A 12,370-nucleotide genomic window follows, 5' to 3' on the forward strand; every position below is an offset into this window, starting at 1 on the left:
TCACACACACACTTACACACTTACACACTCACACACACACTTACACACTCACACACACACTTACACATACACTCACTTACACACTTACACACTCACACACTTACACACTTACACACTCACACACACACACACTTAAAGACTCACACACTCACTCACACGTACACACTCACACACACACTTACACACTTACACACTCACACACACACTTACACACTCACACACACACTTACACACTCACACACACACACACTTACACACTTACACACACACACACTTACACACTTACACACTCACACACACACTTACACACTCACACACACTTACACATACACTCACTTACACACTTACACACTCACACACACACTTACACTCTTACACACTCACACACACACTTACACACTCACACACACACTTACACATACACTCACTTACACACTTACACACTCACACACTTACACACTTACACACTCACACACACACACACTTAAAGACTCACACACTCACTCACACGTACACACTCACACACTCACTTACACACTTACACACTCACACACTCATTTACACACTTAAAAACTCACACACTTACACACACACTCACTTACACACTTACACACTCACACACACACTTAAAGACTCACACACTCACACACTTACACACTTACACACTCACACACACACTTACACACTCACACACACACTTACACACTCACACACACCTAAAGACTCACACACTCACACACTTACACACTCACACACTCACACACTTACACACTCACACACTCATTTACACACTTAAAGACTCACACACTTACACACTTACACACACACTTACACATACACTCACTTACACACTTACACACTCACACACACACTTAAAGACTCACACACTCACACACTCACTTACACACTCACACACCTACACACTTACACACTCACTTACACTCTCACACACTCATTTACACACTTAAAGACTCACACTACTCACCCACTTACACACTCACACACTTACTTACACATTCACACATTAACACACACACTCACACACTTACACACTCATACACTCACACACTCACACACTTACTTACACACTCACTCAATTACACACTCACTCACTTACACACTCATACATTCACTCACTAATTTACCCTTACACACTCACTTAACAGACTCACTCACACACTCACACACATACTAGCTAACTTGCACACTCACTCACTTACACACGTATTCAATTACACACTCACACACATACTCACTCACACAATCAATCACTCACTCTTACACACTCGCACTCACTTGCACACACGCACAAAGACAAAGATCCCCCGTGTAGCCTGTAACAGCCTGCAGGGGCAAGTGCTGTCAGCGAGCAGAACATATGAAGGCCGGCACGGCACACGAGGGGGTGGGTGGCCAGCACCACACCCGGCCGCCTTTGTCTCCCCAGTGGCGATGTTTACTACACACCGCACCGGGTACCCATTTGAGGCTGAGTCGACCTAGGGGAGGCCCAGGACCGGAGCGGGAATCGAACTCGGGTGGCCGGGTTCGTGACGCAGCACAGCGCGCTAACCGCTGCGCCACCGCTCTCCAACTCGCCACGTGCGTTTACGACAACGACAACAACAACCACAACATGCTTAGCCCGTTCGGGCGCACGGACATTCGACGTTCCCATGGACGGGGCCGCGTCTGTCGTAGGGGTCTCGCGTGCGAGGAGGAGGAGGCTTCGATGACGGGGGGAGGGGGTGAGGAGGAGGCGGGGGGGGGCAGTGGCTTCTAGAGATGGAGGGAGATACAAAGACGGCGAGTAGGAGGAGGAGGAGGGCGGAGCGCTGCGTGGCCGTGACTGAGCAGGAAATACGCGGGGGAGAGAGAGAGAGGGTGAGAGAGAGGGTGTGTGAGTGTGAGTGAGTGTGAGTGAGTGTGAGTGAGTGTGAGAGAGTGTGAGAGTGAGTGTGAGAGAGTGAGTGTTAGAGTGAGTGTGTGTGAGTGTGAGAGAGGGTGAGTGGGTGAGTGAGTGTGAGAGAGTGTGAGAGTGAGTGTGAGAGAGAGTGTGAGAGAGAGGGTGAGTGTTAGAGTGAGTGTTTGAGAGAGAGGGTGTGAGAGAGGGTGTGTGAGTGTGAGTGAGTGTGAGAGAGTGTGAGAGTGAGTGTGAGAAAGAGTGTGAGAGAGAAGGTGAGTGTTAGAGTGAGTGTTTGAGAGAGAGGGTGAGTGGGTGAGTGAGTGTGAGAGAGTGTGAGAGTGAGTGTGAGAGAGTGAGTGTCAGAGTGAGTGTGTGTGAGTGTGAGAGAGAGGGTGAGTGAGTGTGAGAGAGAGGGTGAGTGGGTGAGTGAGTGAGTGTGAGAGAGTGTGAGAGTGAGTGTGAGAGAGAGGGTGAGTGGGTGTGTGAGTGTGAGTGAGTGGGTGAGTGAGTGTGAGTGAGTGTGAGAGTGAGTGTGAGAGAGTGAGTGTTAGAGTGAGTGTGTGTGAGTGTGAGAGAGAGGGTGAGTTGGTGAGTGAGTGTGAGAGAGTGTGAGAGTGAGTGTGAGAGAGAGGGTGAGTGGGTGAGTGAGTGTGAGAGAGTGTGAGAGTGAGTGTGTGAGTGTAAGAGAGGGTGAGTGAGTGTTAGAGTGAGTGTGAGAGAGAGGGTGACTGGGTGAGTGAGAGTGAGAGAGTGTGAGTGAGAGAGAGGGTGAGTGAGTGTGAGAGAAAGGGTGAGTGGGTGAGAGAGTGTGTATGAGTGTGAGTGAGTGTTTGAGAGAGAGTGTGAGTGAGTGTGAGTGAGTGTGAGAGAGAGGGTGAGTGGGTGTGAGTGAGTGTGAGTGAGTGTTTGAGAGAGAGGGTGAGTGGGTGTGAGTGAGTGTGAGAGAGAGGGTGAGTGGGTGTGAGTGAGTGTGAGTGAGTGTGAGTGAGTGTTTGAGAGAGAGGGTGAGTGAGTGTGAGTGAGTGTGAGAGAGAGGGTGAGTGGGTGTGAGTGAGTGTGAGTGAGTGTGAGTGAGTGTTTGAGAGAGAGTGTGAGTGAGTGTGAGTGAGTGTGAGAGAGAGGGTGAGTGGGTGTGAGTGAGTGTGAGTGAGTGTGAGTGAGTGTTTGAGAGAGAGTGTGAGTGAGTGTGAGTGAGTGTGAGAGAGAGGGTGAGTGAGTGTGAGTGAGTGTGAGTGAGTGTGAGTGAGTGTTTGAGAGTGTGAGTGAGTGTGAGTGAGTGTGAGAGAGAGGGTGAGTGGGTGTGAGTGAGTGTGAGTGAGTGTGAGAGAGAGGGTGAGTGGGTGTGAGTGAGTGTGAGTGATTGTGAGAGAGAGGGTGAGTGGGTGTGAGTGAGTGTGAGTGAGTGTGAGAGAGAGGGTGAGTGGGTGTGAGTGAGTGTGAGTGAGTGTGAGTGAGTGTTTGAGAGAGAGGGTGAGTGGGTGATTGAGTGTGAGTGAGTGTGGGAGAGAGGGTGAGTGAGTGTGTATGAGTGAGAGAGTGAGTGTGAGTGAGTCAGGGAGAGGGTGAGTGGGTGAGTGAGTGTGTATGTGTGTGAGTGAGTGTTTGAGAGACAGGGTGAGTGAGTGTGAGTGAGAGGGTGAGTGAGAGAGTGTGAGTGAGTGAGAGAGAGAGGGTAAGAGTGAGTGTGTGAGTGAGTGTGAGAGAGAGGGTGAGTGGGTGAGTGAGTGTGAGTGAGTGGGTGAGTGAGTGTGAGAGAGTGTGAGTGGGTGAGTGAGTGTGAGTGAGTGTGAGAGAGAGGGTGAGTGGGTGAGTGAGAGTGTGAGAGAGAGGGTGAGTGAGTGTGTGAGTGAGTGTGAGAGAGAGGGTGAGTGAGTGTGTGAGAGAGGGTGAGAGAGAGGGTGAGTGAGTGAGTGTGAATGAGTGTGAGACAGTGTGTGAGTGTGAGAGAGAGTTTGAGTGAGAGTGAGTGTAAGAGAGAGTGTATGAGTGTGATAGGGAGTGTGATTGAGTGTGTGATAGAGTGTGAGTGTTTTAGAGAGTGTGAGTGTGTCAAAGAGAGTGTGAGTGAGTGTGAGAGAGAGAGCGGTGTGTAGTAAACATCGCCACCGGGGAGACAAAGGCGGCCGGGCGTGGTGCTGGCCACCCACCCCCTCGTGTGCCGTGGCTGTCTTTATCGTCGTGATGGTGGTGGTGGTTGTGATGATGGTGGTGGTGATGATGGTGGTGGTGATGGTGGTGATGATGATTGTGGTGGTGATGGTGGTGATGATGGTGGTGGTGATAATGGTGGTGATGATGATGGTGATGATGATGGTGGTGGTGATGGTGGTGATGATGGTGGTGGTGATGATGGTGGTGGTGATGGTGGTGATGATGATTGTGGTGGTGATGGTGGTGATGATGGTGGTGGTGATAATGGTGGTGATGATGATGGTGATGATGATGGTGGTGGTGATGGTGGTGATGATGGTGGTGGTGATGATGGTGGTGGTGATGATGGTGGTGGTGATGGTGGTGATGATGGTGGTGATGATGGTGGTGGTGATGATGGTGGTGGTGATGATGGTGGTGGTGATGGTGGTGATGATGGTGGTGATGATGGTGGTGGTGATGATGGTGGTGGTGATGATGGTGGTGGTGATGGTGGTGATGATGATTGTGGTGGTGATGGTGGTGATGATGGTGGTGGTGATAATGGTGGTGATGATGATGGTGATGATGATGGTGGTGGTGGTTGTGATGATGGTGGTGGTGATGATGGTGGTGGTGATGGTGGTGATGATGATTGTGGTGGTGATGGTGGTGATGATGGTGGTGGTGATAATGGTGGTGATGATGATGGTGATGATGATGGTGGTGGTGATGGTGGTGATGATGGTGGTGGTGATGATGGTGGTGGTGATGATGGTGGTGGTGATGGTGGTGATGATGGTGGTGATGATGGTGGTGGTGATGATGGTGGTGGTGATGATGGTGGTGGTGATGGTGGTGATGATGGTGGTGATGATGGTGGTGGTGATGATGGTGGTGGTGATGATGGTGGTGGTGATGGTGGTGGTGATGGTGGTGGTGATGATGGTGGTGGTGATGGTGGTGGTGGTGGTGATAGTGGTGTGGGTGATGGTGGTGGTGATGGTGGTGGTGATGGTGGTGGTGGTGATGGTGGTGATGATGGTGGTGGTGATGATGGTGGTGGTGATGATGGTGGTGGTGATGGTGGTGGTGATGGTGGTGATGATGGTGGTGATGATGGTGGTGGTGATGATGGTGGTGGTGGTGATGATGGTGGTGGTGATGGTGGTGATGATGGTGGTGATGATGGTGGTGGTGATGATGGTGGTGGTGATGATGGTGGTGGTGATGGTGGTGGTGGTGATGGTGGTGGTGATGATGGTGGTGGTGATGGTGGTGGTGATGGTGGTGGTGATAGTGGTGGTGGTGATGGTGGTGTTGGTGATGGTGGTGGTGATGGTGGTGATGATGATGGTGGTGGTGGTGATGGTGGTGATGATGGTGGTGGTGATGATGGTGGTGGTGATGATGGTGGTGGTGATGGTGGTGATGATGGTGGTGGTGATGATGGTGGTGGTGATGATGGTGGTGGTGATGGTGGTGGTGATGATGGTGGTGGTGATGGTGGTGGTGATGGTGGTTGTGATGATGGTGGTGGTGATGGTGGTGGTGATGGTGGTGGTGATAGTGGTGGTGGTGATGGTGGTGTTGGTGATGGTGGTGGTGATGATGGTGATGGTGGTGGTGATGGTGGTGGTAGAGATGCTGGTGATGGTGGTGATGGTGGTGATGGTGGTTGTGATAATGGTGGTGATGATGGTGGTGATGATGGTGGTATGATGGGGGTGGTGATGGTGGTGATGATGGTGATGATGGTGATGGTGGTGATGGTGATGATGGTGATGATGGTGGTTGTGATGATGGTGGTGATGAGGGTGATGGTGCTGATGATGGTGATGATGGTGATGATGGTGGTTGTGATGATGATGGTGATGGTGGTGGTGATGATGGTGGTGATGATGGTTGTGATGATGGTTGTGATGATGGTGGTGATGGGAGGAAGGAATTCAATCTCGGAGCGGCAAGACGGAAGAAGCAGAGAGAGGAGTCGTGAGTGGGTTGGAGGGTGGGTGGGTGAGTGATAAAGATGGGTGAGTGGGTTTGTGAGTGGGTGAGTAGGTGGTTGAGCGAATGAGTGGGTGAATGACTGGTTCAGTGGGTGAGCGAGTGGGTGGGTGATTGGGTGGGTGAATGAGTGGGTGAATGAGTGAGTGATAAGAATGGGTGAGTTGGGGGGTGGGTGAGTGGGTGAGTGGGTAAGTGAGTTGGTGACTGAGTGATTTGGTGAATAAGTGAGTGGGTGGGTGAGTGGCTGAATGAGTGGTTGAGTGAGTGGCTGAGTGAGTGGCTGAGTGGGTGAGTGGCTGAGTGAGTGGCTGAATGGGTGAGTGGCTTAGGTAGTGTGTGGCTGAGTAAGTGAGTGGCTGAGTTAGTGAGTCGCTGATTGAATGAGTCACTGAGTGGCTGGTTGAGTGACTGAATGGGTGAGTTGTGGCGGTAGTGATTGTGGTGGTGGTTGTTGTGGTTGTGGTGGTTGCGGTGGTGGTGGCGGTGGTGGTGGTGGCAGTGGTGGTGTTTGTGGTGGTTGTGGTGGTGGTGGTTGTTGTGGTGGTGGTTGTGGTGGTTGTGGCGGTGGTGGTTGTGGTGGTGGTTGTGGTGGTCGTGGCAGTGGTGGTGATGGTGGTTGTGGTGGTGGCAGTGGTTGTGGTGGTTGTGGTGGTGGTGGCAGTGGTGGTGATGGTGGTTGTGGTGGTGGCAGTGGTTGTGGTGGTTGTGGTGGTGGTTGTGGTGGTGGTGGCAGTGGTTGTGGTGGTTGTGGTGGTGGTGGTTGTTGTGTTTGTGGTGGTAGTTGTGGTGGTGGTGGCAGTGGTGGTGATGGTGGTTGTGGTGGTGGTGGCAGTGGTTGTGGTGGTTGTGGTGGTGGTGGTTGTGGTGTTGGTGGTTGTGGTGGTGGCCTCCACCTGTCCCGTCTGCACGGTATCGCGCGTTTCCCCCTCGCTCGCGTGGAGCTTCTCCGCATCGTCCGGCGTCCTCCTCCCACGTGTCTGCACACTCGTGGACGACTTTCCGAGTCGTCCTCTCTCTCTGAGTCGCCCTCTATCTCTCTCTGAGTCGTCCTCTCTCTCTCTGAGTCGTCCTCTCTCTCTCTGAGTCGTCCTCTCTCTCTCTGAGTCGTCCTCTCTCTCTCTGAGTCGTCCTCTCTCTCTGAGTCGTCCTCTCTCTCTCTGAGTCGTCCTCTCTCTCTGAGTCGTCCTCCCTCTCTCTGAGTCGCCCTCTCTCTTTCTGAGTCGTCCTCTCTCTGAGTCGCCCTCTCTCTCTCTGAGTCGTCCTCTCTCTCTCTCTGAGTCGCCCTCTCTCTTTCTGAGTCGTCCTCTCTCTGAGTCGCCCTCTCTCTCTCTGAGTCGTCCTCTCTCTCTCTGAGTCGCCCTCTCTCTCTGAGTCGTCCTCTCTCTCTCTGAGTCATCCTCTCTCTCTCTGAGTCATCCTCTCTCTCTTTCTGAGTCGTTGTCTCTCTCTCTGAGTCGTCCTCTCTCTCTGAGTCGTCCTTTCTCTCGCTCTCTCTCTGAGTCGTCCTCTCTATCTCTGAGTCGCCCTCTCTCTCCCAGTCGTCCTCTCTCTCTCTGAGTCGTCCTTTCTCTCTCTCTGAGTCGTCCTTTCTCTCGCTCTCTCTCTCTGAGTCGTCCTTTCTCTCGCTCTCTCTCTGAGTCGTCCTTTCTCTCGCTCTCTCTCTGAGTCGTCCTTTCTCTCGCTCTCTCTCTGAGTCGTCCTTTCTCTCGCTCTCTCTCTGAGTCGTCCTTTCTCTCGCTCTCTCTCTCTCTCTGGATATGTGCGTGGTGGCGACTGCGCGTCACGATTTGGCATCCTGATTAAGATTCACTGCGTTGGACGCGCAGAGACTCGGTCTGTGTGCGAGAGTTCTGAACTGAACTCCATTAAGGTCTTGACATTGCGTGAGTGGGTGGGTGAGCGAGTGTTTGGCTGGGCGAGGGAGTGGCTGAGTGAGTGGCTGGGTGAGTGAGTGACTGAGTGAGTTGCTGAGGGAGTGAGTGGCTGAGTGAGTACGTTTCTGAGTGAGTGGCTGAGTGACTGGCTGAGTGAGTTGCTGAGGGAGTGAGTGGCTTAGTGAGTGGCTTAGTGAGTGGCTTAGTGAGTGGCTGAGTGAGTGGCTGAGTGAGTGGCTGAGTGAGTGAGTGTCTCAGTGAGTGAGTGGCTGAGTGAGTGGGTGGCTGAGTGAGTGAGTGGCTGAGTGAGTGGCTGAGTGAGTGAGTGACTGAGTGAGTTGCTGAGGGAGTGAGTGGCTGATTGAGTACGTTTCTGAGTGAGTGGCTGAGTGACTGGCTGAGTGAGTGAGTGGTTGAGTGAGTGGCTTAGTGAGTGGCTGAGTGAGTGGCTGAGTGAGTGTCTCAGTGAGTGAGTGGCTGAGTGAGTGGGTGGCTGAGTGAGTGAGTGGCTGAGTGAGTGAGTGTCTCAGTGAGTGAGTGGCTGAGTGAGTGATTGGGTCGGTGGGTGGGTGAGTGGTTTGGTGGGTGGGTGAGTGGTTGGGTGAATGGTTGGGTGAGTAAGTAGGTAGGTGGATGGGTTAGAGTATGAGTGAGTTACTGGGTGAGTCCATGAGTGGGTGAGTGAGTGATGGGGTAGGTGGGTGGGTGAGTGGTTGGGTGGGTGAGTGGTAGGGTGAGTGATTTGGTAGATGGGTGGTTTAGTGGGTGAGTGAGTGATTGGTTGGGTGGGTGAGTGGTTGGGTGAATAGTTGGTGAGTGAGTGGGTAGGTGGATGGGTTAGTGGATGAGTTATTGGGTGGGTGGTTGAGTGAGTGGGTGAGTGAGTGGGTGACTGAGTGATTGGGTAGGTAGGTGGGTGAGTGGTTAGGTGGGTGAATGGTTGGGTGAATGGCTGGGTGAGTGAATGGGTAGGTGTATGGGTTAGTGGATGAGTGAGTTATTGGGTGGTTGAGTGAGTGGGTGAGTGAGTGGGTGAGTGATTGGGTGACTGAGTTATTGGGTAGGTGGGTGGGTGAGTGGTTGGATGGGTGAGTGGTTGGGTGAGTGAGTTGGTCGATGGGTGGTTTAGTGGGTGAGTGAGTGATTGGGTGAGTCCATGAGTGGGTGAGTGAGTGATGGGGTAGGTGAGTGGGTGGTTGGGTGGGTGAGTGGTTGGGTGAATGGGTGGGTGAGTGAGTGGGTAGGTGGATGGGTTAGAGTATGTGTGAGTTATTGGGTGAGTGGGTGACTGAGTGATTGGGTGGGTGGGTGGGTGAGTGGTTGGGTGGGTGAGTGGTTGGGTGCATGGTTGGGTGAGTGAGTGGGTAGGTGGATCGGTTAGAGTATGAGTGAGTTATTGGATGGGTGGGTGACTGAGTGGGTGAGTGAGTGGGTGACTGAGTGATTGGATAGGTGGGTGGGTGTTTGATTGGGTGGGGGAGAGGTAGGGTGAGTGATTTGGTAGATGGGTCGTTTAGTGGGTTAGTGAGTGATTGGGTGAGTCCACGAGTGGGTGAGTGAGTGATTGGGTCGGTGGGTGGGTGAGTGGTTTGGTGGGTGGGTGAGTGGTTGGGTGAATGGTTGGGTGAGTAAGTAGGTAGGTGGAAGGGTTAGAGTATGAGTGAGTTACTGGGTGAGTCCATGAGTGGGTGAGTGAGTGATGGGGTAGGTGGGTGGGGGAGTGGTTGGGTGGGTGAGAGGTAGGGTGAGTGATTTGGTAGATGGGTGGTTTAGTGGGTGAGTGAGTGATTGGGTGAATCCACGAGTGGGTGAGTGAGTGATTGGGTTGGTGGGTGGGTGAGTGGTTTGGTGGGTGGGTGAGTGGTTGGGTGAATGGTTGGGTGAGTAAGTAGGTAGGTGGATGGGTTAGAGTATGAGTGAGTTACTGGGTGAGTCCACGAGTGGGTGAGTGAGTGATTGGGTCGGTGGGTGGGTGAGTGGTTTGGTGGGTGGGTGAGTGGTTGGGTGAATGGTTGGGTGAGTAAGTAGGTAGGTGGATGGGTTAGAGTATGAGTGAGTTACTGGGTGAGTCCATGAGTGGGTGAGTGAGTGACGGGGTAGGTGGGTGGGTGAGTGGTTGGGTGGGTGAGAGGTAGGGTGAGTGATTTGGTAGATGGGTGGTTTAGTGGGTGAGTGAGTGATTGGGTGAGTCCACGAGTGGGTGAGTGAGTGATTGGTTGGGTGGGTGAGTGGTTGGGTGAGTGGTTGGGTAAATAGCTGGTGAGTGAGTGGGTAGGTGGATGGGTTAGTGGATGAGTTATTGGATGGGTGGTTGAGTGAGTGGGTGAGTGAGTGGGTGACTGAGTGATTGGGTAGGTAGGTGGGTGAGTGGTTGGGTGGGTGAGTGAGTGATTGGGTGAATGGCTGGGTGAGTGAATGGGTAGGTGTATGGGTTAGTGGATGAGTGAGTTATTGAGTGGGTGTGTGAGTGAGTGGGTGGGTGAGTGGGTAGGTGAGTGGTCGGGTGAGTGGGTGGATAAGTCAGCGAGTCATTGAGTGAGCCGTGAGTGAGCCAGAGATATCCGGCGGGAGCCATCCCGGCTCTGCACGTGTAAGGATGACTGTGTGATAAATATTGTTATGATTATTAAATTATTAATAATAACACGTGTCCATGTGTCACGGTGAGTGTGGGTGTGTGTGTCACAGTGAGCGTGCCTTATTGTGAACCTGGGCAAGCAACAACAATCCCACCAGCAAAGACAAAGACCCCCCGTATATCCTCAATAGACTGTAGGGGCAAGTGCTGTTAGCGATTCGCAGCACCCATGGAAGTCGGCACGGCTCACGAGGGAGTGGGTGGACAGGACCACGCCCGGCCGTCTTTGTCTCCCCAGTGGAGATGTTTATTACACACCGCACCAGTTACTCATTTGAAGCTGAGTCGACCTAGGGGAGGCCCAGGACCGGTTCAGATAATTATCGCCACTGGTGTTGGCCGTGAGCGGGAATGGAACTCGGGTTGCCGGGTTCGCAGCGCTGCGCTACCACTAACATCACCACTACCACCATCACCATCACCACTATCATCACCACTATCACCACTACCACCATCACCATCACCACCATCACTATCACTACCACTATCACCACTATCATCACCACTACCACCATCACCACTATCACTACCACCATCACCACTATCATCACCACCACCACCACCACCATCACCACCACCATTATCACCACCACCATCACCACCACCATCACCACTATCACTACCACCATCACCACTATCATCACCACTATCATCACCACCACCACCACCATCACCACCACCATCATCACCACCACCATCACCACCACCATCACCACTATCACTATCACCATCACCACTATCATCACCACTATCATCACCACTATCATCACCACTATCACAATCACCATCACCACCATCATCACCACTATCATCACCACTATCATCACCACTATCATCACCACTATCACTATCACCATCACCACCATCATCACCACTATCATCACCACTATCATCACCACCATCACCACTATCATCGCCACTATCACTATCACCATCACCACTATCATCACCACTATCATCACCACCATCACCACTATCATCACCACTATCATCACCACTATCATCACCACCATCACCACCACCATCATCACCACCACTATCACCACCATCACCACCACCACCACCAATCACCACCACCATCACCACCATCACTACCACTATCACCACCATCACCCCCACCACTATCATCACCACCACTATCATCATCGTACTCTCACCACTATCACCACCGCACCACCACCACCACTATCACCACCATCATAACCACCATAATCACCACCACTATCATCACCGCACTATCACATCATTGATAATTGGTTCTTTACCCTTCTATCTTGCCAGATAGAAGGGTAAAGAACCAATTATCATATTTTTACTGGCAAATGAGGTTCCCATAGTATCACATCATTATTACCACCATCACCACCACCATCACCACCATCACCCCCACCACTATCATCACCACTATCACCATCATCACCACCATCACCACCACCACCATCACAATCACCATCACAATCACCATCACCATCACCACCATCACCCCCACCACTATCATCACCACTATCACCATCACCATCACCACCACCATCATCACCACCACCACCATCACCACCACCATCACAATCACCATCACAATCACCATCACCATCACCACCACCATCATCACCACCACCACCATCACCACCACCATCACAATCACCATCACCATCACCACCACCATCATCTAACAGGTACACCACAAACGTATCGCCAGCTGGTGTCTATCGATGCTGCTGGTGCCGCTCCCTTCGCAGCTTTCTTCTGTTCCTGTGTCGCGAGCAGAGGTCGCAAACGGGTTTTGATTCCTTACCCGTACCCGGCCGCATCAGG

Source organism: Lampetra fluviatilis, chromosome 59, assembly GCF_964198595.1.
Source record: "Lampetra fluviatilis chromosome 59, kcLamFluv1.1, whole genome shotgun sequence".
NCBI classification, from domain to species: Eukaryota; Metazoa; Chordata; class Hyperoartia; order Petromyzontiformes; family Petromyzontidae; genus Lampetra; species Lampetra fluviatilis.